This window comes from Athene cunicularia (genome assembly GCF_003259725.1).
Source record: "Athene cunicularia isolate RWA chromosome Z unlocalized genomic scaffold, athCun1 chrZ_part1, whole genome shotgun sequence".
Classification (NCBI taxonomy): Eukaryota; Metazoa; Chordata; class Aves; order Strigiformes; family Strigidae; genus Athene; species Athene cunicularia.
The window spans coordinates 25,976,271-25,989,966 of NW_020799142.1; the positions used below are offsets into that span (position 1 = coordinate 25,976,271).

The following is a 13,696-nucleotide window of genomic DNA, read 5'->3' on the forward strand; positions in this document are numbered from 1 at the left end:
TGCACCCACCTGGAGTCATGTAGGGAACTGGGGTGATAACTGGAACACCGGAAGGGAGTCAGAACTGCAACTGGAGGGGCAGCCTCAGCACTGCTAAAAGATAGGGCAGGATCTTTGAGGTGCTGGTCTGTTGCTTCTGTTCATAGGCCACTAACTCGCTTGGCTTGGATGAGCAATTACTGTTCACCCAGTGTTCAGAAGGTTGTCTTGTGTGGGCAGGTTATTTCCCAGCTGAGCTGAACGTGTGTCTGTGCACTTGTCTTTCCAGGTGACCCAAGACAGCTGGAACAAGTGACCGCAAGACCACACTGTGGGTCCTGAGAGCTGCCTTTCCCATCTGCTTCAGCCCTACACCAAGGTTAGCACCCATTCAGTCATCATGGGGCCTTCCCTTGGCCCCTAGGGACAGCTCTGTAGAGCAGGTGTCACCCAGTGAGGTTCTTCCACAGCCCAGGCTTGCTGAGTGCTCCTGCCTCCTACCTGACTGGCAGTGTGGTGAAGGGAGCCTGAATGTGTGCGTCTGGTACTGTTATGATTGCTGAACCCTGCACACGGTTGTCAGGAGCTCAGGGACAGTGTGTTTTAAGCCTTTGGGACCTTACAGTCTGTGCTGCTTGCTGCACTTGTCCTTCTGTGTACCAGCAGTATTGAATGGGAGCATTTCCCAGATGCTGCTTTGTGCTGCTTGCTGTCCTTCACCTGAACAAACAGAGCTGAGACCTCACCTAGAGCTCATGGCAGACACAATCCTGTTTTCTGACTGAATCAGTTGAGCTCTGCCTATGTTTTCCTAGGATTTTGTAGCTCAAGGAGGCCCTTGACCATGGTGTATGAGGCTTAAAATGACAGTGAAGTGTTGCAGGAGGACTGATAGTCTTTGTATTGCCACTGTCAAGAAATGCAAAGGTCAGGCTATCTCTACTCTGAGGTAACCAGCCTGGTTCCTGTTGGTCAGCTTCCTGCCCCATCCCCAATGTTTGTGTGCCTGCCTGGGATCCAGCAGTGCCAGCCCACCTGCACCATATGTCCTTGCTGGGAAGGGAGCCCTCATCAGCACTGTGCCTCTGCAGAGGGCGGGCAGAGCCCTATTCGTATACCAGGGCTCAGGTACTGTTTGTCCAGGAGAAGTTATACTGCAGAAGCTGCTGTTCAGGCCGTGTGGCTGCCCAGGCTGTGTGGCTCTTCCTCTGAAGTGTCTGCAGGGATGTTTGGGGCCAGTCCAGAGACAGCTAGAGACTGGGCCTCAGGCCATCTCATCCTTCAGCCTGATGCTGTACCCACAGCCAGTGAAGCAAGGGTTAGGTTTACCTGGGAAGTTAAAAGGAAGGAAGGAAAATATCCTTCCGTCATGTCAGTGTTGTGTGCTGCGGACTTGCAACCACACAGTGTAGTGGCAGCTGAGCAGCCCCTTTATCCAGCTGACTTGTGGCAATCTAATACCTGCTGCATGCTGGGATCTTAAATCTTAGTGATGGAAGACACACATTATATGGTTAAGACCAGAGGAAAGATTTGCCCTTGGTTCTTCTGGAGCTGCTTGCAGATCCCAGTCCCCCAAGCTCACAGCATCCTCTCAAAGCGCTCTTGCCCTTTAGGAAGAGGCATTTTAACACAAGGCTCACCATGTTGGATCCATTTTTCTTCCCTCATAGTTGCTGACCAAATAGCTTGATACCTCTAGGGACAGAAAATCTCCCATGTATGTGTAATGCAGCTGCTTCTCCCATTACTTGATCATAGCATGAACCTCTTCTCTCTGATCTGGATATTACCTAATCCAAGTGATATCAATGAATTTACATTCAGGCTGAATTAACCATGTTGGTTCAGTTTAGCGAAGCTGGTAGTAATCTGGAAGCCAGTACAGCTTGCAGACCTTTGGACAGACTTGGAGTGCCTCTGTCAGGAATAGGATAGAATGCTTTGCTGGCAAACTCAAAGACTGGGCAAAGTGGAGAAACAGAAAGTTTTCAACAGAAAATGGTTAGCCTAATGTCCTTCAGCCCGCTCTTCGTGTGTGTGGCCTACCATTCCCCCTTGGTCTGACCAGCTGATCTAGGAGTAGGTGGTCTTAAAACACCAAGAAAATGCTGCCCCCCTTCCTTCAGAGATGGGGCCCTGGGTTCCTTGTGAGTGTTGGCACTGGAGTTATGTGAGGAATCCCCTCTTTGCCCTACCATCTCTGTTGTGAGTAGGTCGGGCATTCAAAGATCCTGTTCATGGGAGTGTTGGGACAGCTGGATCCTTGTTCGGTTCTCGCTGCTCCCAAGAATGGAGCAGAGAATCATCTGCTGAGGCTAATTTTAGGTCTCCAAACATTGCCGGTGTCCCTCTGAGCTCCTATTTGTGTGCGATCCTGTGGCTCCCTGCTAAGAGCTATGTGAGAGTCCTGTATCCTTGTGTATGAAGGTTTTGCTGGAGCATAGTGTCCCAGGGATTGGGAAGAACTTTGAATTCCTCACTTACCTAAAGTGTCTAAGCTGTATCAGATGTACGTGTGACCCTTTTTTTTAGCCCTAGCACCAAGCACCCTTTGGACCTTACTTTGTGGGTGCTCATGCATTGTGTATTGGGAAGTGTTGTGGTTTAACCCCGTCTGACAACTAAGCACCATGCAGCTGCCTGCTCCTCCCTGGTGGGATGTGGAGGAGAATCAGAAAACAGGTAAAATTCATGGGTTGAGAAAAGAACAGTTTAATAGTTAAAATATAGTAATAATAACTGTAAAGAAAAGGGAGAGAACAAAAAGAGAAGTAAAACCCAAGAAAAGGCAAGTGATGCACAGTGCAACCGTGCACAACCTGCTGACCAGTGCTCAGCAGTCCCTGAGCAGCAATCAGCCCCCCTGACCAGCTTGCCCCATTTTATGTACTGAGCATGTTGTCCTATGGTATGGAATATCACTTTGGCTAGTTCAGGTCAGCTGTTGTGGCTGTGCTCCCTTCCAGCTTCTTGTGCACATCCCTGCTGGAAGAGCATGAGAAACTGAAAAATCCTTAACTTAGGTTAAGCACTACTTAGCAACAACTAAAGCATCAGTGTGTTATCAACATTATCCTCACATTAAATCCAAAACAGATCACTGTACCAGCAACTAGAAAGAAAATTAACTCTATCCAAGCTGAAACCTGGACAGAAGAAGGCTGCAGCTTTTCAGCCTTTTCCTGCAAAAAATGCAGCATCGTTCCTGTTTGCAGCAATCATTTCCTGTTGTCTTGGATGGGTGCAAGTGGTGCAGAAAACGGCCTTCCATGAAACCTCTGCATGTGAAAATACTCCAAAGCCCACAGCTGAGTGAGATGAGTGCCCTCTCTACGGCTCGATGGCTGCTTGGCATCTGCCACTGCCATCCACCAGTGCAACACAGGGTGAGGTCTCCTGGCTTCTCCCTTGTTTGTACACCCAAGACTTTTGGCCTCTCTGTGCTTTTTGGTTTCTACCTGCTCAGGTGATTTTTCTGCAGCATTGAGCTTAGCGCTGAGCTTTGCTAAGTTACATGTTGAGGCAAGACATGGCTCTGCAGTTTTGGCCCATCTTTATTTTTAGCCCGTCTAAGACATGGTTGATGGTATCAGAAGGAAGTTGCATGGTCTCTTGAGCTCATGACTCACCCTGGATCAGGACCAAGGTGGTTTTGCTAGCTTCTGCTTCAACCCTCAAGTGATGTAACTGGTTGTGCTGGGCCCTAGTAGATCTGGGCAAGGACCGATTGGGAAGGGAAGCAGAGCTTTTAGAAGTTCTTTTTTATCCATTCTATTAACTCATTTAATTAATTCATTGAAAGATATTGGCAGGTATCAAACCTAAGTGTGATTCAGCAGGATCCTTTGTCTTCCCCTTGTATCTTGTGCCTGTGTGGGAGAGATGAAGGGGAGAGGAGCTCTGCTTACATGCTGGGTTGGGTAACTGCTTAGCGACACATAACAGTAGTAGACAACAGTTTTTTAGGAAGCAAAGCAGGGTCCTGTCTCTGGTCGAAGCCACAGCAAGGTTTGATGCAGCAGAACAGGCCTGCCTGAAGTGGAAATGCAATGGGACTGAGATGCCTGCCAGGCAGCAGCAAAAAGAGTCAGGGACCCCTGTTTCCATCAAACCTGGTGCTGCCACAAGGTAGAAAGAGCTCATGGGGATTTCTGACATGCAGGCAGTTTTGTTGTGCTGGTCTGGGTTTGACAGGGACCGCTTGTCACCACCATGGAGCAGGCGGTGTGGGGCAGGCTGTGATGTTGAAACATCCTTGCCTGCCACAGCATGATGGGAGGTGCAGCCAGAGGGGCCTCTACACCCCAAGTCTGGCTGCCCAGCTCTCTCCTATGTTGCACCTCAGGACTGGGCACGGTGGGGTGTGATGCACACAGGTCCAGACTAGGCACCTTGCCTGTGAAATGGGTGGGGATGATTGCTTGCTGGGGTGGGCTTTGACCTCTGGCCCCTGTTGTTCCTCGGGGTGATGAACAGCCCTTTAGAAGCGTGTTGAGGCTTTTGGGTGTTGTGCAGCAGGTTTTATGTGTGGGGCAGCAGTGAGAGGACAGGAAGTCATGGGGGAGCAGAGACAAAGGAGGGAGGCAGGGGGGCATGCTTGGGGGGGATTGCTATGGCAACTCACCGCTGGCAGCATTGCTGCACCGTGCTTCCCACAGAGCATGGCGGAGAAGGAGTCGGGGCAAATGTGCAACCTTCTTCAGTCCTTAATGCAGCCCTGTCCCAGCCATGACATGAGCTCGGCTCTGCTGTGCTCCTGCATGACAATCTGGCACCTGGAGCCATCCCCTGGAGCCGTGGTCAGGGGAGTTTTGTCCATTTCTCCCCCTCTTTTGCCCCTTGTTGGGGAACATCAGGCAGCTCCTGTTTGCAGACCTGTTCTGTTTGAAGCCTTGAGTTGCAGAGCAGGCCCAGCCAGAAAGAAACCAGTCTCCTGAGCCCTCTCACTGTACCACAGAGTAAGTCATTCTGCTGCTCTGGCTTATCCTCAGTTAAGCAGTGTAAGTGGCTCCAGTGATGCCTGCATCTTCCCAGGATGCCTGGCCCTGTACTTGCCATCCAGCTCACACAGCCAGCTTGCCTTGCGCTGGGGTATCTGTACTCTGATGGAGAGCAGATGCGCTAGTGAGGCCTCTGATATGGTCTGAGACATCATCTGGGGCAGGTAAAGGAGACATTAAATGTTTCTGAACCTGCCTTTGAGCAGATCCATTGCCAGATGCTGGTAGAGAGCTGGCTCCTGTTGCTGAAGAAAGCAGGAAGCATTGTGCCACTTGCTGTGCAGTGCGAATGGGTCAGGAGGGTGGCTCCAGTGTGGTCATAATGTGAGCGTGACTGAGATCTGACCTGTCTTCCATGATGTGCCTAAAGCCCTGGATGTGAGCCAGGGGGAAGGGACTGGTTAGCAGCAAGCACAGCTTGCCCGTCTCAACTTGGATGGCTGCAAGAGCTGTAAACCTCTCTCATTACACCTCTCAAAGGTCAGTGCTTGCAGTGAGCTACAACACCCTTCCTGCAGCTCTGTGCCCAGCCCAGAATTAAAAGGGAAGCAGCCTGCCTCACCTTCAAGGATGCTCTGAAGTCAGATGTGTGGGGTTGCCATGGGGTGGTACATGCTGCTGTAGTGCCTGTGGGCAGAATTCATCTGGAACTGGGATGCAGGCAAAACTGGAGGGGAAAGGATGTCTGTCTGTGAGCTGTCCAGATGGCCCTGTGCTCACAAATGTCATGATCCTTGCCTCATCTGTGACCCCTCCATCCAGCTCCAAACCAGGGTACAAAGCTTCAGAAAGTCCCCTGAAAACCACCATTTCCAGTCTGCCATAGTGTCCTATTTCAGATGGTTCTAAGATCTGTATAGACTTCTGAATGCTCTCTAGTGCTACAGTTCCAGTCATCTTAAAACTCCCAAATAGGCTAAACTTCTTTGTAAAATATCTCCTGGACTCCAAGACCTAATGTTCTCAAGGGAGAGCGAACTAGGAGTTGGCAGTTGGAATATGGAGCCTCTGGGAAAGCTGCCTGCCACAGACAGCAGTGCACTTCCTCCCTCCTGTGTCCGACAGGTTCCTTCTCTTTCAAAACAGGGGAACAGCCTGCTCTGCACTAGCAGCTGGAGCCTGCTTCCCATGGAGGAAACTGGCACACCGGTACCTGACACTGAAGGCAATTTCAGATCACCACCTTGAACTCTTCATGTATGTTATGTGACCTTGGTGCGAGAATTGACATTACAATATATTATGGGTGCGGATGATGGTGAAGCACGGTCAGAATCCATTGAGCCAAACCATAGTTCCTTCTGACCCTGCTTTCACAGTCTGTTGTTTCTGATCTTTCCTCTGGACTGAGGCCACAAGATATGTCGTGAAATATCATGGAGTGGATGCAGAGCCCAGCAGATAAGGCTCAGGGTTACGCGTGTGTGTTGGGGTGTGGATTGCTAGTTTGCAGGGCAGAGGGTGTTTTCTCTTTTGCCATTTGTATAGCACCTTGCATGCTGAGATCCTTGCCCAAGACTCAGGCTCCTGGGCACTGTGACCTGATGAGTTATAACCGTGTCATCTTTGAAAGGCTGCTCCCTCTCTTTGTGTCTTGCCTGTTAATACTACACATTTTTAAGTACAGCACAAAGGATCAGAAAAGCCTAAAGGCGGTGGGGTCACATACTCTGCTCCCAATTTGGGGAGAAGTTAAGACAGGCAGTGCTGGAATAAGCATTTAGGGTGAGGCAGCCAAGAGAGATTTCCTCCTGGCTGAGCTGTGGCGTTGAAGTTCGGAAAGTACTGTGTGGGCTACGTGCTGCTGCGATTTGCTGCTGCCATCGCCTTAGGCAAGTCTGGGACATGCATACCTGCTAGTAGTCAGATGGGGACACTGTGGTAAGCAGTGAAAAAATGGCCAATGTCCTTTTGGACGTCAGGACCAACCTTAATGCTGCTGCTGGGGGTTTTGGCAGAGAGGTGATGGATCGTTGGGACCAAGAGGAAACTTTGATTCGGTAGGTGTTTCTACCTGCATTCCCTAAATTGTGAGAAGATAGTTGAGCCTAGCAGTGCAGTACAGATCTCCTTGTCTGGAAGATACATAAAGAATAGCTTGCAAGAGCCAACTGTCTGCTCAACTCAGAGCAGGGGGAAATGCCTGGACTCTGTGCACCGGGGTTTTCTTACTGCCAGTCAGCAGTGCTGTAGCTGTGCGGAGAGAGCGTAGCGTAAACAGGTTAGCACAGTCACTCGAGTCCTTTCTATACCAGTGTTTGCATTACTGATGAGATTAGCATAGCTGGACCAGTGGTGGACAAAGAAGGTAATTCTCAAGGTCCTCTCTGCTGTGGCTGCCAGAAAAATAAAGCAGTTATGCCATCAAGTAGCGGGTCTGAGCTTTGCTTTCAATTCATCTTCTAGGAGCAGCAACAGCTAAAATTATGAGCAGTTTTTGAGGAGCTAGAATATTCTCAGGCTTTTTGTCTGGTCTTCTGACTGACAGAAGACTGACAGTCTGGGATCTTAAGGTATTTGCAATTTGTCCTGACTGTGTGATAAATCTGGATAGAGAGAACACAAAAATCGGTAGCATAAATCTGCCACCCTGAAAGTGCTCCTCTTGCTGCTGTGCCCATGTTCCCTGTAACCAAAGGGCTGTTTCATGGCTTAGATTTGTTGAGGGAGCAGACTTACAGCACCTCTCTTTCTCCTGTGCAGCTATCTTCCTAGCAGCTCAGCAGGAATGATTTACGATAGATTACAGCTCTCTTTAATGCTGTTTCACTACAATATCATTCTGTTAGAGTAACTGAGCAAAACGCAGTGGTGTTTCCGGAGGAAGGCTGCTATCAGAGGCCACCCCTGTAGCAGAGGCTGGAAGCGAGGAGGAACAGTTTACCAGGAAATGCCTGTGTTCATGTGCTGGTTGCTTTTGGGAAGGAAAAGACATCTCACCCTTGAAAGCTTCCTCACTACATGGCTCCAAACGTGGCTGATGGAGCTTGCACCGGTGTGAGCAGTAGTGAGAATGCTGCCCTCCAGAGCCTGGGAAAGGACTGACCAAAGTGGTGGTCTGGAAAGAAAAGTCTAATTCTGTCCTTAAGTGAACCTCCAAGTAGGGTTTTTTTGAGTGTTTTTTGGTTTGGGCTTTTTTTTTTGGTGGTAGTGTTGATTTAGTTTGGGATTTTTTTTCTACTGAAAAGAAAAGGTATTGCCTGTGCAAGAGCAGGGAGTTTCCTTTGGAGTGAGCCTGCCTGAAATGTGATACATCTCAGATGTGTGTTAACAGAGAAATGAAAATATTGTGCCATAAAGTGATAGGGGATAATGAGTTTAATCTACTATTATGTTGTCCTGAGAGATGGAGCTGGAGCAAGGGTATTGACAATAACGTGATCCTTTGCATGACAGCAAGAGCAAATACCACCTGAACATACTTCCCTGTGGAGGCATGAAAGGATCTGTTTTTGGAGTCCTCAGGAAGGTGGGGGGAGACAACCAAGAGATATGAGCCTGAAGAAAGATGTGAGGTTATTTGCAGATGAGCAGTACATAATAGCTGTGCATTTTCTGTGGCTAGAGTTCTGCTTTCCCGTTCAGCTGAACTGGACAATGCTGGGCTCTTAACCTCGTTGTGACCTTGAGAAATACAATAAACAAACTATAACTTTCATAACATTAGTGAGATGTCTGACCCAGAGCTGAATGAACAAATCTTTAGCTTCTCTGCCTACAAGGTAGATAGATGGGTGGTGATTTGCTACAGCACCGGAGATAGGGATTTTAAAGGGTGCTGGTGTGGGTGAACACTGGCCCTCAAAAGGGTTTTGGAGTTGGTGGTGAAAACAGAGGGGCTGAGGTCAGTAACTGGAAACTTACCAGCTCCTAGAGCTGGACCAGAGAATCCAAGTCATTACTCAAACACATGAATCTTTTAAAGAATGCAATGACCTGCTCTCAAGGAAGCGTCCAGTCACCTACCAGCCTTTTGGAAGTCAGGGCACTCTTCTGGTTTATAATGCTCTATCTGGGTCTTTAATTTTTAATTTTTTTTGTTGTTGTTGTTCCTCTGTGGAATTACCTTTCTTTTCTGGGCCATGCTAAGTTATATGCATCTGGTGCAGAGCCCTTCATGTCCCTGTCCCCTCTAATGCCAGAGAGCACATGGATCACGCTGTGGGACCAGTTGCAGCCCGGCAGAGCTGGGTGCAATCTATATGGCTAGCAGCAGAGTGGGCCCAACTTTGGCTTCAGAACAGGTGAGAACAGAGGAGTCTCGTGATTCGGATAGGTACTCAGTGTAGGACATGTGGGTATCTTTACCTCTCCCTATTGCTGGGGTTTTGAGAGTTGTCAGTACCACCCTTGCCCTACTCTCCATGCTGTGCCTGGTGCTGGGGTTGCCCCTGCCTCTCCTCCTTCAGGGCAGGGACAGCATGCTGTGACTCAGTTTCCCTGTGGCCTGGGAAGGGAGGGGCAGAGCGGGACCGGAAAGGAACAGAGGGGAAGTTACAGCAGCTGGTAGGAAATGGCATTTTGGGGTGCTGCAAGATGGCCCTACCCCATCCTATCTGCAGAGTTGCCGTTTTGGGGTGCAGCGGTGCAAGCCTGCTTTGTCTGTTGTGGAGCTGGTGTTTCAGGGTGCTGCAGGTCAGCTCTGTTCCATCCCAGCTGCAGAGCTGGCATTTTTAGATGCTGCAAAGCAGACCTTGCTCCATACTGACTTCTCCTGTGCCAGAGATTGTGCTAGGGCAGGGAGGGCTGGCTGGACCTTCTGTCCCCTCTGCATTCCTGTGTGCAGGGCATATGATTACAGATAGTTTCATGGCACTGCTTCTTCCAACAAGTGATTTATGGGCTGCTGCTCAGGATGTGGGTCTGAGCTTATCTCAGACAAGGCAAGAATCAGGAGTGCTGTCACTGCGCTCTTGCCTTCGTGCAGGCTGTGGAGGTAACAGCATGACATCCCTTGCTGTCTCTGCTTTTCACTTGGGCATGGAGCAAGGCTGTACATGGGGGCAGGAGCAGAGAAGTCCTTGCAGGAGTGACAAGAGGAGAGCCTGGTCCCACCTGCTTCCTTTCTCACTCCTATTCCTTCCTTATGGCCCCAAATCTGCCTGCATGGAGCACGTTTTGTAATAAACCTGCTGAACTGAAGGAGATTTTAATAAATAGTTGTGACCCCAACCCATGCCAACGGCTGCAGTGTGGGCACAGGATCATCACATGCACATCTTGATAGTATTTTGTACTGATGATGAAAATAATCAGAGACATCTCCCTGCCACCCCACCCCATTGTATCTGATGTGTCCTGCAAGCCACCAGCAGATTGTCAGCACAGCTCTTTTCTACGTGGAGGGTAGGTTCAGCTTCCCATGGATGTTGCAACCCGTCTTGCTTCTGTGAAGCACTCTTTATTTGAGGCAGTGCCCTAAGGGTTAAGCCAGGGCTGCAGGGTAGGGTTTGTAGCAGAAACAAAGAGGGCTTTTAAGGTCTGTGTTGGGCTAGGAATAGAGGGAATGGATTGAGCCTTTCCCAGTGTGTTGAATTACAAAGGTCATGGAGACCCTTTTGCTGGGTGGCAGCAGTGGTTGAGGTCCCTGCTGGAAGTGGGGCAGAGAGAAAAGAAATTGTGAGAGTCAGTGAGAGCAACTTCATGGGGAGCTTTAAGACCAGAGTAAAAACTGGAACTGTATCCTGAAATGAATGAGTATTTAACACAAGGCTGGGAGCCAGGAGGCCAGGACTGTAGGCTTTGTGTAGGCCTTCTGCCCTAGGATTTTTGGGTGGTTTTGTTTTGTTTTTACCCTCTATACTGCATTTGTGGCTGCCCCCCCACATGGCACCTAAATTTACTGCATCGGTGGTGTAGCCAGCACTTGGGCCTCTCCAACCTGCTCTCAGCCATTGAAAGCTGCAGAATGTAAAAGGCAGTGCCTGCAAGGGAGGATCTCTCCAAAATGCAGAAGAGACAGTCCTGCATGCCTGCAGGCACATTTTGCCTTGACAGAAGAGGGAAGTTGGCTTTTTGATGCCTGCCCAAGTTAAAACTGGATTTGACATGTATAGTTAAGCAGGAAAGCCCAATTCTAGGTGCTTTCCTAGCCCCTCCACTTAATGTCATCTGCTTGGGATTCCCCATGGAGCACAGCACCAGAGAGTCCAGCAAAAGAAGCTAGGGAAGAGGTGGATGGCAGAAACCTCTGTTTCCGTTCCCATAGTGAGGTGGAAAGAGGACATGGCTGGTTTCCATCTCGAGCTTCAGATGGCGTGAGCCAGCCGGCCAGCCCACCCAGGAGGTGTACAGAGGGCCACAGGATGTGCTGAGTCAACAAGAGCATCCCCTGGCTGAGGGCGGGGGGCTGATCAGGGCTGCCGAGACAATAGGAGTTTCCAGTTTGCAGGAAGGGTGAGCGCCAGCTGCGAACCACACGGTAGGCTTTCCAATTTTAGCAAACTTGGATTTGTGTTACTGACCAGAAAAGGTGGTTTAGTCCTTAAATTTTCATGCTGGGTTAGCAGGCACTTGACCATTCAGCTTCATCTCCTGGCGCAGGCGTGCTCCCCCATCTAAGCTTTCATTTAAAGAAATTCCACATCTAGTCTTTATGTTGGATCAGATTACCTTGGATGTGATTTTTGGAACAAAGGGCTGATGCTTCACTGGTCTCTGTCTACGAGATGAAAGCTGGTCCCAGGGAATACTCGCTGGAAGGATGACTGCAGCCATCACCTAAATTAGCAGCCTGGAGTCTGCACTGCTTTTTCAAGCACCATGAAGGGGGAGAACTGTAGGGAGCACAGAGCTGCTGTGAGAAGGGGAACCCAGAAATGGAAGGCTTGGTTCAGAGCTTTTGGAAACCATAATGTCTTCTGTTTACCTTGGTAGATGGCCTGTTTTCAGTCATGCTCTGTGTCTGTCCTTTTAAGCAGGAACTGTTTCAGCAGAAGCATCAATGTCTTGTCCTTCTTGCTGCTTAGCATCCACATTGAGAAAGCCTCAACATCCCTATCTGTTGTTGCCCCAAATCCTCTCTTCTCATCCTATCCTCTGGCATCACCTGTGCTGCAGAAGCATGCCACCAGCATAAAGGTGGGCAAATAAACTGGCTCCTCTCTGCTGACAGTTCCCAGCTTACTGACCTGAAATGTGCTATTTGAAAGCAGCAAGGTCTTGTCACTGTACTTTGGAGGGATGCTCTGCTACTCTTCTTAGCCACCTGGGCTGGAGAAGGGGAACACAAGGCAGTTGCAAGGGATCCCCTTGGTGTGGGGGGGACATCAGCACCAAGAGCAGCTTGTCTGTCTCGTCTCTGCTCTTCCTCCCAGCCTGGCTGGAGGGGGTGTTGCAGGTGGGATGTTACCCCTGTGTTAGTCACAAATGGGGGGCTGGCAGGAAATTGTCACTGTCTGGCTCAAATTGGAGCAGTTCCTGGCTGCTCTGACTGGATGTAGGGCACATGCCTCAGCTTCTCCTTTGCTCAGGGCCTACGGCAGGGAGCCAGCCTTGTCTAAGACCTCATGTAGGTAATTGCTGCTCTCTCAGAGGCTCCCAGAGCTTGTGGAGAAGACCATCTTTCAGTGGTGACAGGCTGATTTAAGCATGAACATTTAAATGGCTGGGCCTGCCTTGCTGGTGGCTGCAGAGTTTTGTTCCAGTGCTTGCCCAGTGCTGTGACCTTGGTGACACTGTGACCATGGTGCTGGACCTGATTTTGGCCTCACTGATGACACACACTGAACACTATGGATCTCCCACCCCACCTCCCTAGAAGGGATCCTGGATACTGGAGCATTCTGATGAGGTGGGGGTGGTATTGTGTGCAGGGGAAGCTGCTGGACCCCACAGGACCCTGTGTGACAAAAACTTGTTTTCTTTGCGCTGAGAAGGGTAAAGGCTCTGTGCATACATGGTGAGGATTTGAAACGTTAAAATCCAGGGAGAACCAGCAGTCTGACATACAGTCCTGAGCTTTGGCAGAAAATTTTTCTTTGTCCCTATTAATATGAAACGTGTGATTAGTAGGGCAGTGAGAAGTATTACTACATCTTAAAAACACCTTCCACCCACCCACCCCTCCCTTCTTCCTGGGCTTAGCTTTGCTCCAGATTTCTCTACCTCCTCCCCCCCCCAAGCAGCACAGGGGGCAGGAGTTGGGGGTTGTGGTCAGTTTATCACACACTGTCTCTGATGCTCCTTCCTCATCACGGGGAGGACTTCTCGCAGTCTTCCTCTACTCCAGTGTGGGGTCCCTCTCACTGTCTTCCACAGAAGGACTCACGTCAGAGTAGATGGGCTGTGGCTCTTCCCGAACTGCTCCAGCGTGGATCCCTCCCACGTGTTGCAGTCCTCCCAGCGCTGAACTACAACAGCGGGGCTTCCCGCAGAGTCCCGGCCTCCTTGGGTGCAGCCACCTGCTCCAGCGTGGGGTCCTCCACGGGCTGCAGGTGGGCATCTGCTCCACCGGTGATGTCCATGGGCTGCAGGGCACAGCCTGCCCTCACCATGGGCTGCAGGGGGTCTCTGCTCTGGCCACCTCCCCCCTGCTCTCCTTTCTTCACTGACCTCTGTTTGCACAAGTATATCTCCCTCACGATTCTTCCTCAAAGCTCCAACTCTTCCTCCCAGGCTCCCCTTCTTAAATACATTATTGCAGAAGCTCAGCCACCATTGCTAATTGGCTCGGCCTTGGCCTGAGGCAGGTCTGACTTGGAGCCAGGGGAGCT

At 50.1% G+C, this 13,696-nt stretch overlaps 1 protein-coding gene across 1 annotated transcript in view; it reads left to right on the forward strand.

Moving 5' to 3' along the window:
• The first annotated feature begins 266 nt into the window (after nt 1-266).
• Nucleotides 267-13,696, forward strand: part of FAM214B (family with sequence similarity 214 member B) — a 35,940-nt gene continuing 22,510 nt past the window's right edge. Inside the window, 1 exon segment of the mRNA XM_026865542.1 lies at nt 267-358. The gene's annotated coding sequence lies outside the window, so the exon portion shown is untranslated.